This window comes from Heterocephalus glaber, unplaced genomic scaffold (assembly GCF_053883595.1).
Source record: "Heterocephalus glaber isolate CG9 unplaced genomic scaffold, H.glaber_assembly_v1.0 deba00001592, whole genome shotgun sequence".
NCBI classification, from domain to species: Eukaryota; Metazoa; Chordata; class Mammalia; order Rodentia; family Bathyergidae; genus Heterocephalus; species Heterocephalus glaber.
The window spans coordinates 1,359,229-1,371,872 of NW_028258367.1; the positions used below are offsets into that span (position 1 = coordinate 1,359,229).

General features: G+C 38.0%; 1 protein-coding gene across 1 annotated transcript in view; it reads right to left on the bottom strand.

Moving 5' to 3' along the window:
* Arid1b (AT-rich interaction domain 1B) overlaps positions 1-12,644 on the bottom strand; it is a 431,446-nt gene that overhangs the window by 382,068 nt on the left and 36,734 nt on the right.

A 12,644-nucleotide genomic window follows, 5' to 3' on the forward strand; every position in this document is an offset into this window, starting at 1 on the left:
TTCCCTGCATAAGTAAGCATCTTATCAAACATAATCAGTTCAAAACTAGACTCTGAGTTTTATTTTTGGTCTAATGCATCAGTTCCTGGGCTTCAAGGCCGAAGCATGAGGACAGCCAGGAGCTGGGCCTCAGCGGGCCCTTAAACCCTAGGCAGAGTGAATAGTGCAAGAAGTCCCTGATCCAAACCTACAATGCTCAATGGCATCTACTCAACAGATCTTTTCTTCCTTCAAAACCATGCAGTGATCCCTACCGTGTGCCAGACTAGATATTTACATGGTACATAGGGATTCAATGGAAGGCTTGAGTATTACCAAGATAAATGGGAATAACAGGTTCAAGCAGGGGCAAGGCAGCACAAGACGTGGGCTCAAGGGAGACGAACTGCCTGGTGTATTGAGGAAATGTAAGCAGTTTGGATCAACTGAAGCAGGAGTCTGCAGAAAAGCAGCTGAAGGAGGCAGAAAACAGGAGGGGGCTGGTGCATAAAGGTCACTTGATATCATCTTATGGATGAACCACTAAGTGCTTTTACAGAGGGCTGGTGTTCACAGCCACCAGTCAGTAAACTTGCTCTGTCAGAAAGTACCTGAAAGCAGGTCCGGGTACTGCACTGTCAGGTGCAGCTGCAGTCTTGAACTGTCAGCAAAGCAAGGAAACACCAAGTCCAGATTCCAGTCACACTCAGAAGGACTTAAAGACTAGGAAGTGACAGAAGACAGGTGGTAAAACAAGTGAGATGGTGTACACAGTGAGAGTGGCGCCACCCTCTCCCATGTTCTACACATGAAAGCTGAGGTGCTAGTGGGAATTCCAGGTAAAAATACTCAGAAGAAAATGACACACTGAGTTTGTGCTAGGGGAGTAAGTTCTGATCTAGAAAATGAGAAGAGAATTCATGTTGATGAAGTATGCACCCAGAGGGCAGGGGATTTTCTGTTTTATTCACTATTACCTCTCCAGGGCATAAGTCAAACAAGTGTTCGGCATGTAATAAATGCTCAATAAATGCTAGATAAATTATCAAAGAGGAAGGAAGTAAAACCACAAACTTTATTTTAAAAGACTATATGAAAAGAAAACCATGGGTAGTGAAACAAGTCTTAGAGATCATCATATAAGCAAAAGAGAGGAAAATGAGCCCATAAAGAAGCCAAAGAATTATCAGAAACTGTGGTCAGATTCCACAGGGTATAGTGTCATGGGAGAAAAGTCATATGCTCTGATGAAACAGGGCTGTCACATGCAGCACAGGAGTCCACTAAGGTGAAGGTTAAAAGATTTCACTACACTTGACTAAGAGGTACTTAATGACCTAGGCAAGGACAGTGGTAGTCTCAAGAGATTAGGATGAAAACCAGAACTCTACAAATGGAGGCAGGAAGCAGAGATGAAAGCAGAGCCAGGGATGAGCTCCCAAACCCAAACTGAAAAGGCTGGGAGAACTACCAGTCTCCTTCCACTCATATTTCTCCCACCCCAAGACCGCATGTGGGCATTTTCCTTTCCTCTTTCTTGTTAACTGACATTCATTTTAATGATGTGACTGGACTATATGTACTGATTTTAATGATTTCACTAGTGACTATGCACACTGTGCCAGGCACTAGAAGCAGGAATATGAACAGCTTCAGTGGTGGCCCTGGACATGTACTGAAGGAGACCATCAGAATTCCAACTGAGGGCAGCAGAGATGGGTGGAGAATATAGGAGGAAACAGATGCTTTGCTCTAGGTTCAACCTCCTACAGGGAACAGATCTGCTCCAAATTCACAATTTTATGGAATTTAACTATTATCTTCATCAGCCAAGAAAAAGTTCATACTTAAAATGACAGAAGGTGGATGAGAACATATGGTTTCATTCAAAACAATGCAATGATTGCTATTATGCAACCAATGCTGGCTTCACAACCAAATGTACATAAACACATGTTGATATAGATATGGTAACACCAAAATCTAGGAGTACAAGTTTTTGCACAACTATTTACATTACAAATTACGCCTGAGAAAAGCAAAATGTAATTATCTTCCAGATTTCCTTTTAAAAGATAAAACAGAACTTTCTACAGAAGTGTGAAAACTGAAGGCTGGGCTGGTGATTTTAAAACCAGCCAAGGGAATAAGCTGCCCACAGAAGGGCTGCATAAATCACAATTCAAGCTAATTGTCCAACATGGGGCTCTGCAACAGCTCTATCTTCCCATTTGATCCAGAGAGCCCAAGGCATTAGAAAGGTCTTCTTACTTCCTTTTAATAGTGCCCCACAAAAACTGGTTTAATTAAACCAAAAACTTTAAATGGGAAAATGATTATAATCTCTATATTTTAATACTATAGATAATGCTATAGTACAGCAAATTCATCTATCAGCGTCTAAAACTGTTTTGTAATATCTGTTTCATCTCTGCTGCCAACTCACAGTTCTGCTTAAAATTCAGTTAATTTGCACTCATGTAAAAAATGCTAGCTTAACCCTGAGAGTCCTAAAAATCAAAAGCATGAAATAGTTTATCTAACCTTTCAAAATTCATCAAACCAATGGGACTTTAGATATGAAAACAGATACTCAAATAGTACAAATTATTTAATTTTAACTTTCCTTATGTCTATTATTAAGTATTCATCTACAATTCAAATTCACTCCACTGTGTACCCTTAACTATTTTTAAATAAAATATTCACAACAGTACCTCAACCCCTGCTTTTTACTACCAGCTCTTTAAAGAAACCAAAATCCAAGTCAAATTTAAGAGTCTTCTGGAAAACACAGAGGATAATTGTTCCTCATAGTCACATAACCTGAAACAATTATACATTTTTATCATCTATCCTCCATTGATGTATTTCCAGAGTATAACCATTTTTACTTCTCACACAAAATTTATGCTGTATCAGGGACACCATCTACGTTAAGAATGATCTTCAAATACTTGTCCAAGTAGGTTATTCCAAGCATATTTTTCTTTTCTAGATAGCATCCTACAACTTCTGCACTTTTTCAATTCCATCAAGACAAATGCTTTGAAGCCCACCATTTTCAAAAAGCTCTTACCCAGTCTAGACTGGTTTTAATTACTGAGCTTCTAAAGCAATTTTATTACTTGATAAAACTTCGATGTAATTCCACCATATTCGAATAAACTTTTGATACATATGTATGTACACACATACATACACACACACACAGAGAGAAAGATAGCCTTTCTTTGCTGGGTCTTCTTTGAGTCCCTACATCTTCCAATAGCCTAAGGTTTCCCATCTGTGTGATTATTAACTAAGGAAGCAGGAGTACAATGTATAATTGTGTACAGATTTTAAGCATACTGTGTAGCACAGTTCAGCAAAAAGTAGGATTTCTGAGGCTGATCTAGGAATCCAGGTACTGTTTTAAGATTACCAAGATACAGGACAACTCACTTAATACACACTTCTAGTATACTTTAGATATGGCTTTGTACTTTTTATACTTAAAAGTTCCTTCAGTGTCAATCTTATACAGTACACCTACACATGTACTTATAGTAAAAATATGTAGTTACATTTGTTCCTAAATATCAATTAAAGGCATAGTTTATTAAAGGTTTCCTTATGATTTTCTCAACCCAATTCCTTAAACCAAATATTAGAAAGGATTCACAAAAACCCACAGAAAGGAGAATTATCATATCTTGATCTACAATTATATGTACATATCTGGATTAATAAAGAAATCACACAATGAAACAGCTCTCCTTTTCAATCATTGGGAAAATGTTCTCATATTGGTCACTAATGAAAACTTTTCAATACTCTTATCAAAAAAAAATGAGCCAAAGTACTCAAACCTGATGTGAGTATATGAGTATTTGAACCAATAGATTTAAAATAATATAAAACTCCTTTGGAGATAATTTGGTAACAACTACACTTTCAGAGTGGTAACATCCGGTTCCACCTGTGCACTCTTGCTCCAGTGGGGCAAGGGCTTTTCACCCAGAGGTATCTGTAGCTGCAGGACTCACCACACCATCACACAGACCACCACTTGCCACCATCTGTGACCTTGACTAAGCAGTGTGTCAGTTTGCTCACTCATTGAGAAACATTACCTACCTTCACAATTACAGTGAACATCAAATTAGTAAAGACTCATACAGGATCTCAGAGTTGAAAGGGGCTACCTAGTACCTGGAATCCTGCATCTGCCTATAACTGTTCAAAGAAGAAAAAGTGAAATAACCCAACTACTCAACAGTTACACAAGCTTTGACCAAGCAAAAACCTATCAACACAGTAGGTATAGAGACCCAAGAAGTACACAGAAAATAATAGGAAATTTTAAAAATTGATATGCACACAAATTATAGCTATGTGAAAACTATGTTAATAATGATCAGGGGCAGCCACAGTGACCTGTAAATAGTTGTCATATCTTGAAGCAATTTGCATTGGCTTTTCTGTGATGTTGTCTAAATACAGCTCTAAAAAGCCTCTATTTTTCCCTAAGCATAGTATAAACACTATTTTGGCTGGAGGATAAAGGAGAATGGGGACTACAATCAGCTGTTCAGCATTTGTCTGTCTAGCATCCACCCACTCTGGGCAGAATCAACAGGGTACAAAGGACCCTGATCCCTACCAGCAACCTCGCCCAGTCACCTGTCCCCTTTACCACACCCCAGCAGCACTTCCTGTGGGTAGCACCTGTCAGGGATCTCCCAGATGCTGGCATTTGACAGACTTCTGGGTTGTCGTGTATTGTTTCACTCATGTATTACTTTTTCACTTTTTATGCATGAATTCTTACCTTTCATGTGGACCCAAATGGCCATGTCTTAGGTTTTACACTTTTTTTGGCAATGGGTATCAAACTCAGGACCTTGTGCTTGTGAGGCAGGCTTGGTGCCACTGAGCTAAATCCCCGGCCCTCACACAAATGACTTTGATGACTGTATTTACTCAATAACTTTGGGAATGCTGACTGATCACATAAAGGAAAATATTCTCAAAAAAAAAACCCTCAACATTACTAATTAACTAGACATTTGTCAATTAAGAGTGTCAATTATATATCATCACTAATTTTACATATCTGCTACATCAGACACATGTAAAAATTAGTGATGCTATATATATATATATATATATATATATATATATATATATATATAATTGACACTCTTGGTCAGTATACCTAATAGCCACAAAACCAGTTTACCAAAAGTAAGAGTGAGACACCAAAGATTCTCTTCCCTCATTTCATAAAGAGTTGCCTAGTCCTCTTCAAGCCGTAAAGTTTCAAGATTCTCAGTTACCACAGAGCCAATTACCAAAGTGACTCTCTCCTCTACCTAACACACGGAACATTAAGAGTGTCAGAAGAGCGAGGGATTTAGCTCAGTGGTTCTGCCGCCTGCCTAGCAAGCACAAGGTCCCGAGTTAGATCCCCGGTACCAAAAAAAAAAAAAAAAAGTGGCAGGACATTAAGAGTGGCAGAACATCAGAGGTTCACACATGATCACCAGATTGGGGTAGGAAAACACAGCCTTGCATCTAAACACACTTGGTTTTACTTGTACTCATGACAAAATGGTTGTTTTTTAAGACTTAAACAAAAACACCAGCATTTCAAATCTGTTACTAATACACTGCAAGAAGGCCTTCTGTCAACAAAGGACTACCTGACACATTATTCAATGGTAGAGAAAGAATCAAGAAGTAGAATTGTAGCTAGGTGCAGTAGCACATGCCTGCAATGCCAGCACTGAGGAAAGCTGAAACAGGAGGATCATAAGTGTGAGTCCTGCCTAAGTAACTCAGACTCTATCTCAAAATAAAAACCAAAGGGCTAGGGATGTAGCACAGTGATAGAATACCGCTGGATTTGATCACCAGTATAGCTAGCAAGTGAAAGAAGAAAGGGAAGGGAAGGGAAGGGAAGGGAAGGAAAGGAAGGGAGGGAAAAGGGAAGGAAGGAAGGAAGGGAAGGAAAAGGAAAAGGAAAGGGAAAGGAAGGAAGGAAAGGAAAAGGAAAGGAAAGGGAAGGAAGGGAAGGAAGGGAAGGAAGGAAGGAAGGAAGGAAGGGAAGGGAATGAGGAGAAGAAGAATTCTAAGATATTAGACAAGTAGGAAAGGATATTTTACTGTGCCCTCTAACAATGATGGCATCAACAACACAGAGGAAGAGGTAGAGAGAGCTCACACTACTTCAAAAGATGAACACTGCCAATTTGTTTGATCTTGGTTTTGAATTCCTTAGGTAAGGAGCTAAGAACAAATGTATTTTTGGAATCAAAGAGTGACATTCAAAGGGCACAAGATGAGAATTTTTTTGTCAATTCTGTGTGTGTGTGTATATACATATACATACATATATATACATATACATATATATACGGCAATCACATGTAAAAATTAGTGGTACTATTAAAAAAGGGACAATGGGCAATTTCTAATTGTGCTGCTATTTGAAATAGACATGTTTTGATGTATAAGTTTTAATAAAGCTCATTTTTCATATGTATATTATTATTAAACAGGCCAGAAATAGACATATATAATACAGTATTCTTTCCAAACTACATATTTTTGTGAGTGTAAATTAAAATCAGATTCTCATTTTAAATTAATATTATCAATAAAATATTATCATGTTGTAAATTACATACAAAGTAAACTACTGATTACAAGTAAAAGTCTATGATTGTATCAGCCATGATTCTCAACTCTTAAGGACACTAAAAAAAATGTATCCATGATTTAAAGACACTCCAAGTTGGCCAGAGATTTAGCTCAGTGGTTTTGCCACCTGCTGCGCAAGTGCAAGTACCCAAGTTCGATCCCTGGTACCAAAAAAAAGACACTCCAAGTTTAGCATATACTATCTGGGATCTATAGAACATTCCACCTCCTGAAATTCAAAGACCCTGACTTGCATTATCAAATAATGAAAACAAATGCCATCATGTACTTCCAAAGTACTTTCATACACTCCTGCACAATCATAATTCTTAAGACACCCTCAAAAGATTCAGCAATGAAACACAGAACCTTAGAACTGAGAAGAACTTCACTGGTACACACTGATGCATGTATGAATCTCCTCAAAGTGTCTACAACCATGAAGGCTATGGACTCCCTCTTCCTACATTACAAAGTCAGTTCTTAGTAATTTGCACCTATGGTTTCTACTTTGGTCCTTTGGCAGATTATTTGAAACAGCTATAGCTATCTTCCTTTTCTGAGTGAAATACGCCATTCTTAGTCCCCTAACACAAAAGCTAGTATGGTCAGGTTCTTGATTACCTTTTTCTAGAACCTACATTTGTACCAATGGGTTAGGGTTAGGGTTAGATAAGATCTCTGCACTCTCCGTGGCATTCCCACCTCTCCACAGGCTGTGACTAAACCCCACTTCCCCTATCTTACATCAGATAGGTAAGTGACCCTACTACCAGAGGTTTCTCTTTATCTCTGCTTATTTCCAATGTGTTTATTTAGATCACTGTTTATACCGATGACTATTTTTTCAGGTCCTGATTCTGACATCCAACATATTAACTGTATTTCCTAGCAACCATCATTGAGATCAGCATACTACTTCATTCAATTCTTCATCCACTCCACTGACATAAAAATACTGTAGAGGTACAAGAAGAAGATAGAACCTCGGGCTGACCACCAGAACCATTCATAAAGATTTACATAAATCCAGGCATCAGTATCTAGAAGATGATCTTCATCAATCAATTTTCCACTGGGCCCAACACACTTTTCATCCCTTTCTACTCTTGTGTACAAGCAGAAGACCTGCCATATCTGCCTTTGGGTGACAATCTTTCAAGAACTTCAAATTCCTTTATCTTCTCTAATATACAAAATAAGTAGTCCAAAGATTAGAAACAGAACTTGAAGCAAAAAGATATAAGGGAAATGGCACAGGGTTTAGAGTCAGACAAACCTGGATGTGAATCCTAATTATACTACTTATCAAGCTATGTAAATTTAGGCTCACCATTAATAGAACACAGTCACACTCATCTTGAGAGTGCTGCTGTGGGATTAAATGAGATGCCACAGGATTTATCATATAGCAAAAGCTTCCTAAATCTCTTCTTTTTCTCTTAACAAATTAGTATATGAAGTCAGCAAAATCACTCAATAATTTAATCTATTTTCTTGTTTCCCCTGCAGACTCTTAAAGCTGAAAATGTTGTCTTATACATTGTCTTTTCATACCTAGCACTTAGTACAATCCCCTGGCTTGACATATGTTGAAGAGAAAAAGGAATAGCTTCCTCAATATAGCATGTATGCTGTATGAATGTATGCTTTTTGATGGCAAGTAAAAGAGGCAAAGAATCATGCATTACTGTAGACAAATTTTCACTTTCCACAAGTTCATGCAAGCCTTGGCTTCATTATCTCCCCATATACCTGTGTCACCCTCAGCTGGTTCCTCTGAGCCTGAGTTCTACACCCAACTGCCATCCAGCATTCTTGCCTCGATCTTCTCTCCACTCTCCAACTCTTCCAAACTCTAATCCCTTCTTTCCCTCTCTATCATGCCAACTCCTCCCCAAGTCAGTTAGCTGGATACCCATTCCTCTAACTACAACAGCCTCCATGAGGCTCTAGAAAAAACAAATACTTTCCTAGTGTTGGGCCTTCAAATATAAATATGTGACTACTTCTATCAACTCTGCTCTCTGGCAGAACTTAGGTCCAACGTGATGACCTCAGAGAAGCACTCCCTGAACACCAGCCTCAGGCAGGATCCTCTCAGAAAATCCTTGCACTGATCCTCCAGAGCACCAATTAAAGTCTGTAATGACATTTATTTGTATTACTACTTCATAAATGTCTTTTTTATGTAGACTGTCCCATAGGAATATGAATGATGAAGTAGGGAAAACCAATACTAAGCTCATTTATAGCTATCATCTAGTATCTTTAGAATAAGTTCAGAAAGGACTATTTGGGTTTTCCAGTTTTTGTCTGATTTTTATAAATTGGCAGGGCCAGGGATTTAGCTCAGTGGTTCCACCACCTGCCTCGCAAGCACAAGGACCCAAGTTCAATCCCTGGTACCAAAAAAAAAATTTGGCAAAAACCTATTATCAGCATAATCCCCCAAAGCTCAACTGCTTGTAAGTCAATTCAATTAGTAAATTACTGTTTGACTAAGCTACACTTTTAAACTCAATTTAGCAAATATAGTAACTTTATGAACAAATGAAAGTGCATATATATTGTTTATTTCAAGACTAAATTAGATCTAAAAGAAATATTAAAATAGTAATGGAATATATTTCCATTTTCCCTAAAATTTGTTATCCTGCAGCCCCCTAAAACTTGTTATGCTTTTATCATGGCCTTACCATTTTCTAACATTTACATCTCTAAGCATGTAATATTGTTCATAATCATATGTCATTAGTAACAGCCTCTCAGCAGGCTCTTAAGAAAGGAATAACATGGTGTATTTTCCTTAAAAACACAGATCTAAATCAAGAAAGGAAGATCTGTATGAACGTGCCAAATTTTCCCCGACTATTTGCTGCTATGTGGTGCTGAGGAAAGCCACCAGCAGACTTCTCTGCATACCAGCTAAGTCACTAAGTTGCCCAAGCTAAGCTTGAACTTGTGATTCTTCTGCCTCAGTCTACCACAGTGCTAGGATTACAGGTATGCACCACTGCACCCAGCTATAAAAGGCTTTTAAAGAGGATGGATTTTAGCACTAACATTATTAGAGGGAAGAATAATGCCAGAATAATCACTGTGAGGCATGGAAACCCTCCACTCTTCCACCACTGTGCAGAAGACAGACACTGCTAATCAATTCCAGCACTAATTCCCCAAGTGCTCAGTGGAGCTGCGGGCAGCAGCCATTGCCAATTATCACATTCTCCACACAAGCAGAAACCAACTTGCCACATCTAGCACAATAGAAAGAGCACCAAGTTTCTCATCAGGCAGGTCTGGGTTCATCTCTCTCTGCTGCTCCTAAATAGCTATTTAATGTGGAGTAACTTATTCACAAGCTCTAAGCCTCAATTTTCCCATCTTTTAAGAGGAAATAACCATTACAGACAATGATTGGAAAGACTTTTAAGTGTGATTTGCATGGAAAAACAATTCCAAAGATGTATCAGAGCTGTATCTGAAACCAGAAAAGTTACTGACTTCTCCTCCACTATTGCTTGGTTGCCATCACATCTCTCACAAACTTACCATCAAACTCATGGTCTTGCACATGTATGCAAGTGTTCTACCAATAAGCCATCCCTACTTTACTAATTTTTAAAATTAAAAAATTTAAAACTGTATTATAGAAAATGCCAATTAAACCACCAACTGAATTGCCTATTTCGGGGCGGGGGGGGAGTATATGCCATACTGACATGCAAGCTACCAGCCCCTGACTTTAAAATGCTTTTCAGAGATATACCTTTATTAGGGATCTACTTTATCAGAGACATAATTAAGTAAAAGTATATGCAGGGTGATTAGAAAATTTGGTGAATGTTTATATCTTTTTTAAAAAACAGTGAAAGATAGATTGCCATTAACCCCTCTCAAAATACTCCCCCCTCTCTTTGAACATACTTATCCCATCCTTCTTATCACTTTCTAAAGCAGCTCTGGAAGTCCACCTTCGCTGAAAGTCCACTTTAGTTGCACTGTCATGGCTGCCTCAATGTCCTGAATTGATTTAAAATGTGTACCTGTCATAGTTAGCTTAACTTTGAGGATGAGCCAGAAGTTGCATAGTGCCAGGTGCAGTGAATAAAGTGGATGTGCACACACTGTAATGTTTTTACAAACTTGCCTTTTCACTGGATACACTCAGCAGCAGCATTCACTGTACTTTGGATCATACCTCTTAAAGACACTCAGGAAAAAGGACATTCAGAACTGTTTAAGAAACTGTCAAGATGTCAGGATGGCCGAGCAGTCTAAGGTACTGCGTTCAGAAAGTGGCAAGAACGATAGAATAAAGGGAAATATTAAATGTGTCTTTTACTGCAATAAATTATTTATATTTAAACATCTACTGTACATGTTAATCACACCTTGGATACTGACTTTAATGTGGATGTTCAAAGAAAAAAGTAACATGACTAATACGTAGTTGAATATTATATTCTAAACATGGGCAACTAATTGCAAAATATAAGTCTAGACAGGATCCTAATAAAGGAAAGAGTATTACCATGGATACTTATTAGAACAATGGGCAAAATTACAACTTGGAGTGTAAGTTCAACTATTCTATCAAAGTTAAATTTACTGACAGTGATAATTGCACTGAGGTATCTAAATACACTTATTCCTAGGAATTACACTCTAAAGAATTAAAGAATAAAGGGACAATGTGTATGCAACTCACCCTCAAAGATTTTGAGAAAATGTATTATGGATGAGCAGAAGGATGTACAGACAGAATAATACAGTAAATGTGGAAAAATGTTAAAATTTTACCTATCAGAGCAAAAAGTATGTGATTACTATTCTTGCAACTTTCCTATAAATTTAAAACAGGCAAAATAAAAGAGACGAAGGATAAATGGCAACCAAAATGAGTACTACTACACTTCACTTCTACAAGGGGATTGCCCAGCTCCACAGAACTGAAAACCACAACTGGGCAAAGTCCCTGGGACTCTGGCAGATTTAAACCTAAAGAGGCTAAAAGAAGGGAAGAAAACAAGGAGGAAAGAAACACAGAGAAGTAACAAAGCCAAAATCTACAAAAGAATATATTCAGGAAAAAAATGTGTATGTTGTAAGTTTAAGGTGAGGGTCCTTTCCCTAAAGTAATAAAATTGAGGGCCAGGGATTTAGCTCAGTGGTTCTGGTGCCTGCCTCGCAAGTGCAAGGTCCCAAGTTCGATCCCCAGTACCAAAAAAATAAATAAATAAATAAAGATATATATTCAAACACATTTTTTTAAGTCCTTAAAAATGACCTGGGGGGTAAGAAGTACCCAGGTATATTCTTGTTCCCACAAATTACCTTTTTAGGTTTTTACAGTCAACATATAATCTTTTAGTTTACATTACTGCATTATGCTTTTTTTAAAAAATCTCAAATTAGCCGTAGAGGTATAAAACATGCCCTCATTTAACCCAGAACTCTCCCATATTTTTTTTTTAGAAGTTTCAAGAAATGTTTCTATGATCACCACTTTTTCCATGTGAGCCTGGCTTTCTTATAAAGAGAGGATGAAACATGACCAGGCCTCATAGGGCAGGGGGCAGTCTGGCAGGTACTCAAGTTCAAAAGAAGGAAAGTAGCTACATGGAAACACACCTGGGATTCTTAAAATTCAGTATGGACTTTATCCCAAAGCCATAGTTGACAGAACCTCTATGGAAATAGAGGATTCTGAGATTAATTCCGAAACAGTCAACTAATTAACAGTCTGGGAGCATGCTATGTTAGAAGAAGGTCTGAGCTAAGCAAAAGGGGGCTTTACATCTAAATCTCCAACTCTAGTTAGAGGAATTTCCAAAGCTTTGGGACAGTAGATTGCATCAGGTACATAGCGTGAGTCAAGGCCACTGGCCTGCAACCTGGTTGGCCATTTCTTGTGTGATCTTGGGCAGATCCCACAAGTTTTCTTAATTTCAGCTTCCTAGGTGGAAAAGTTA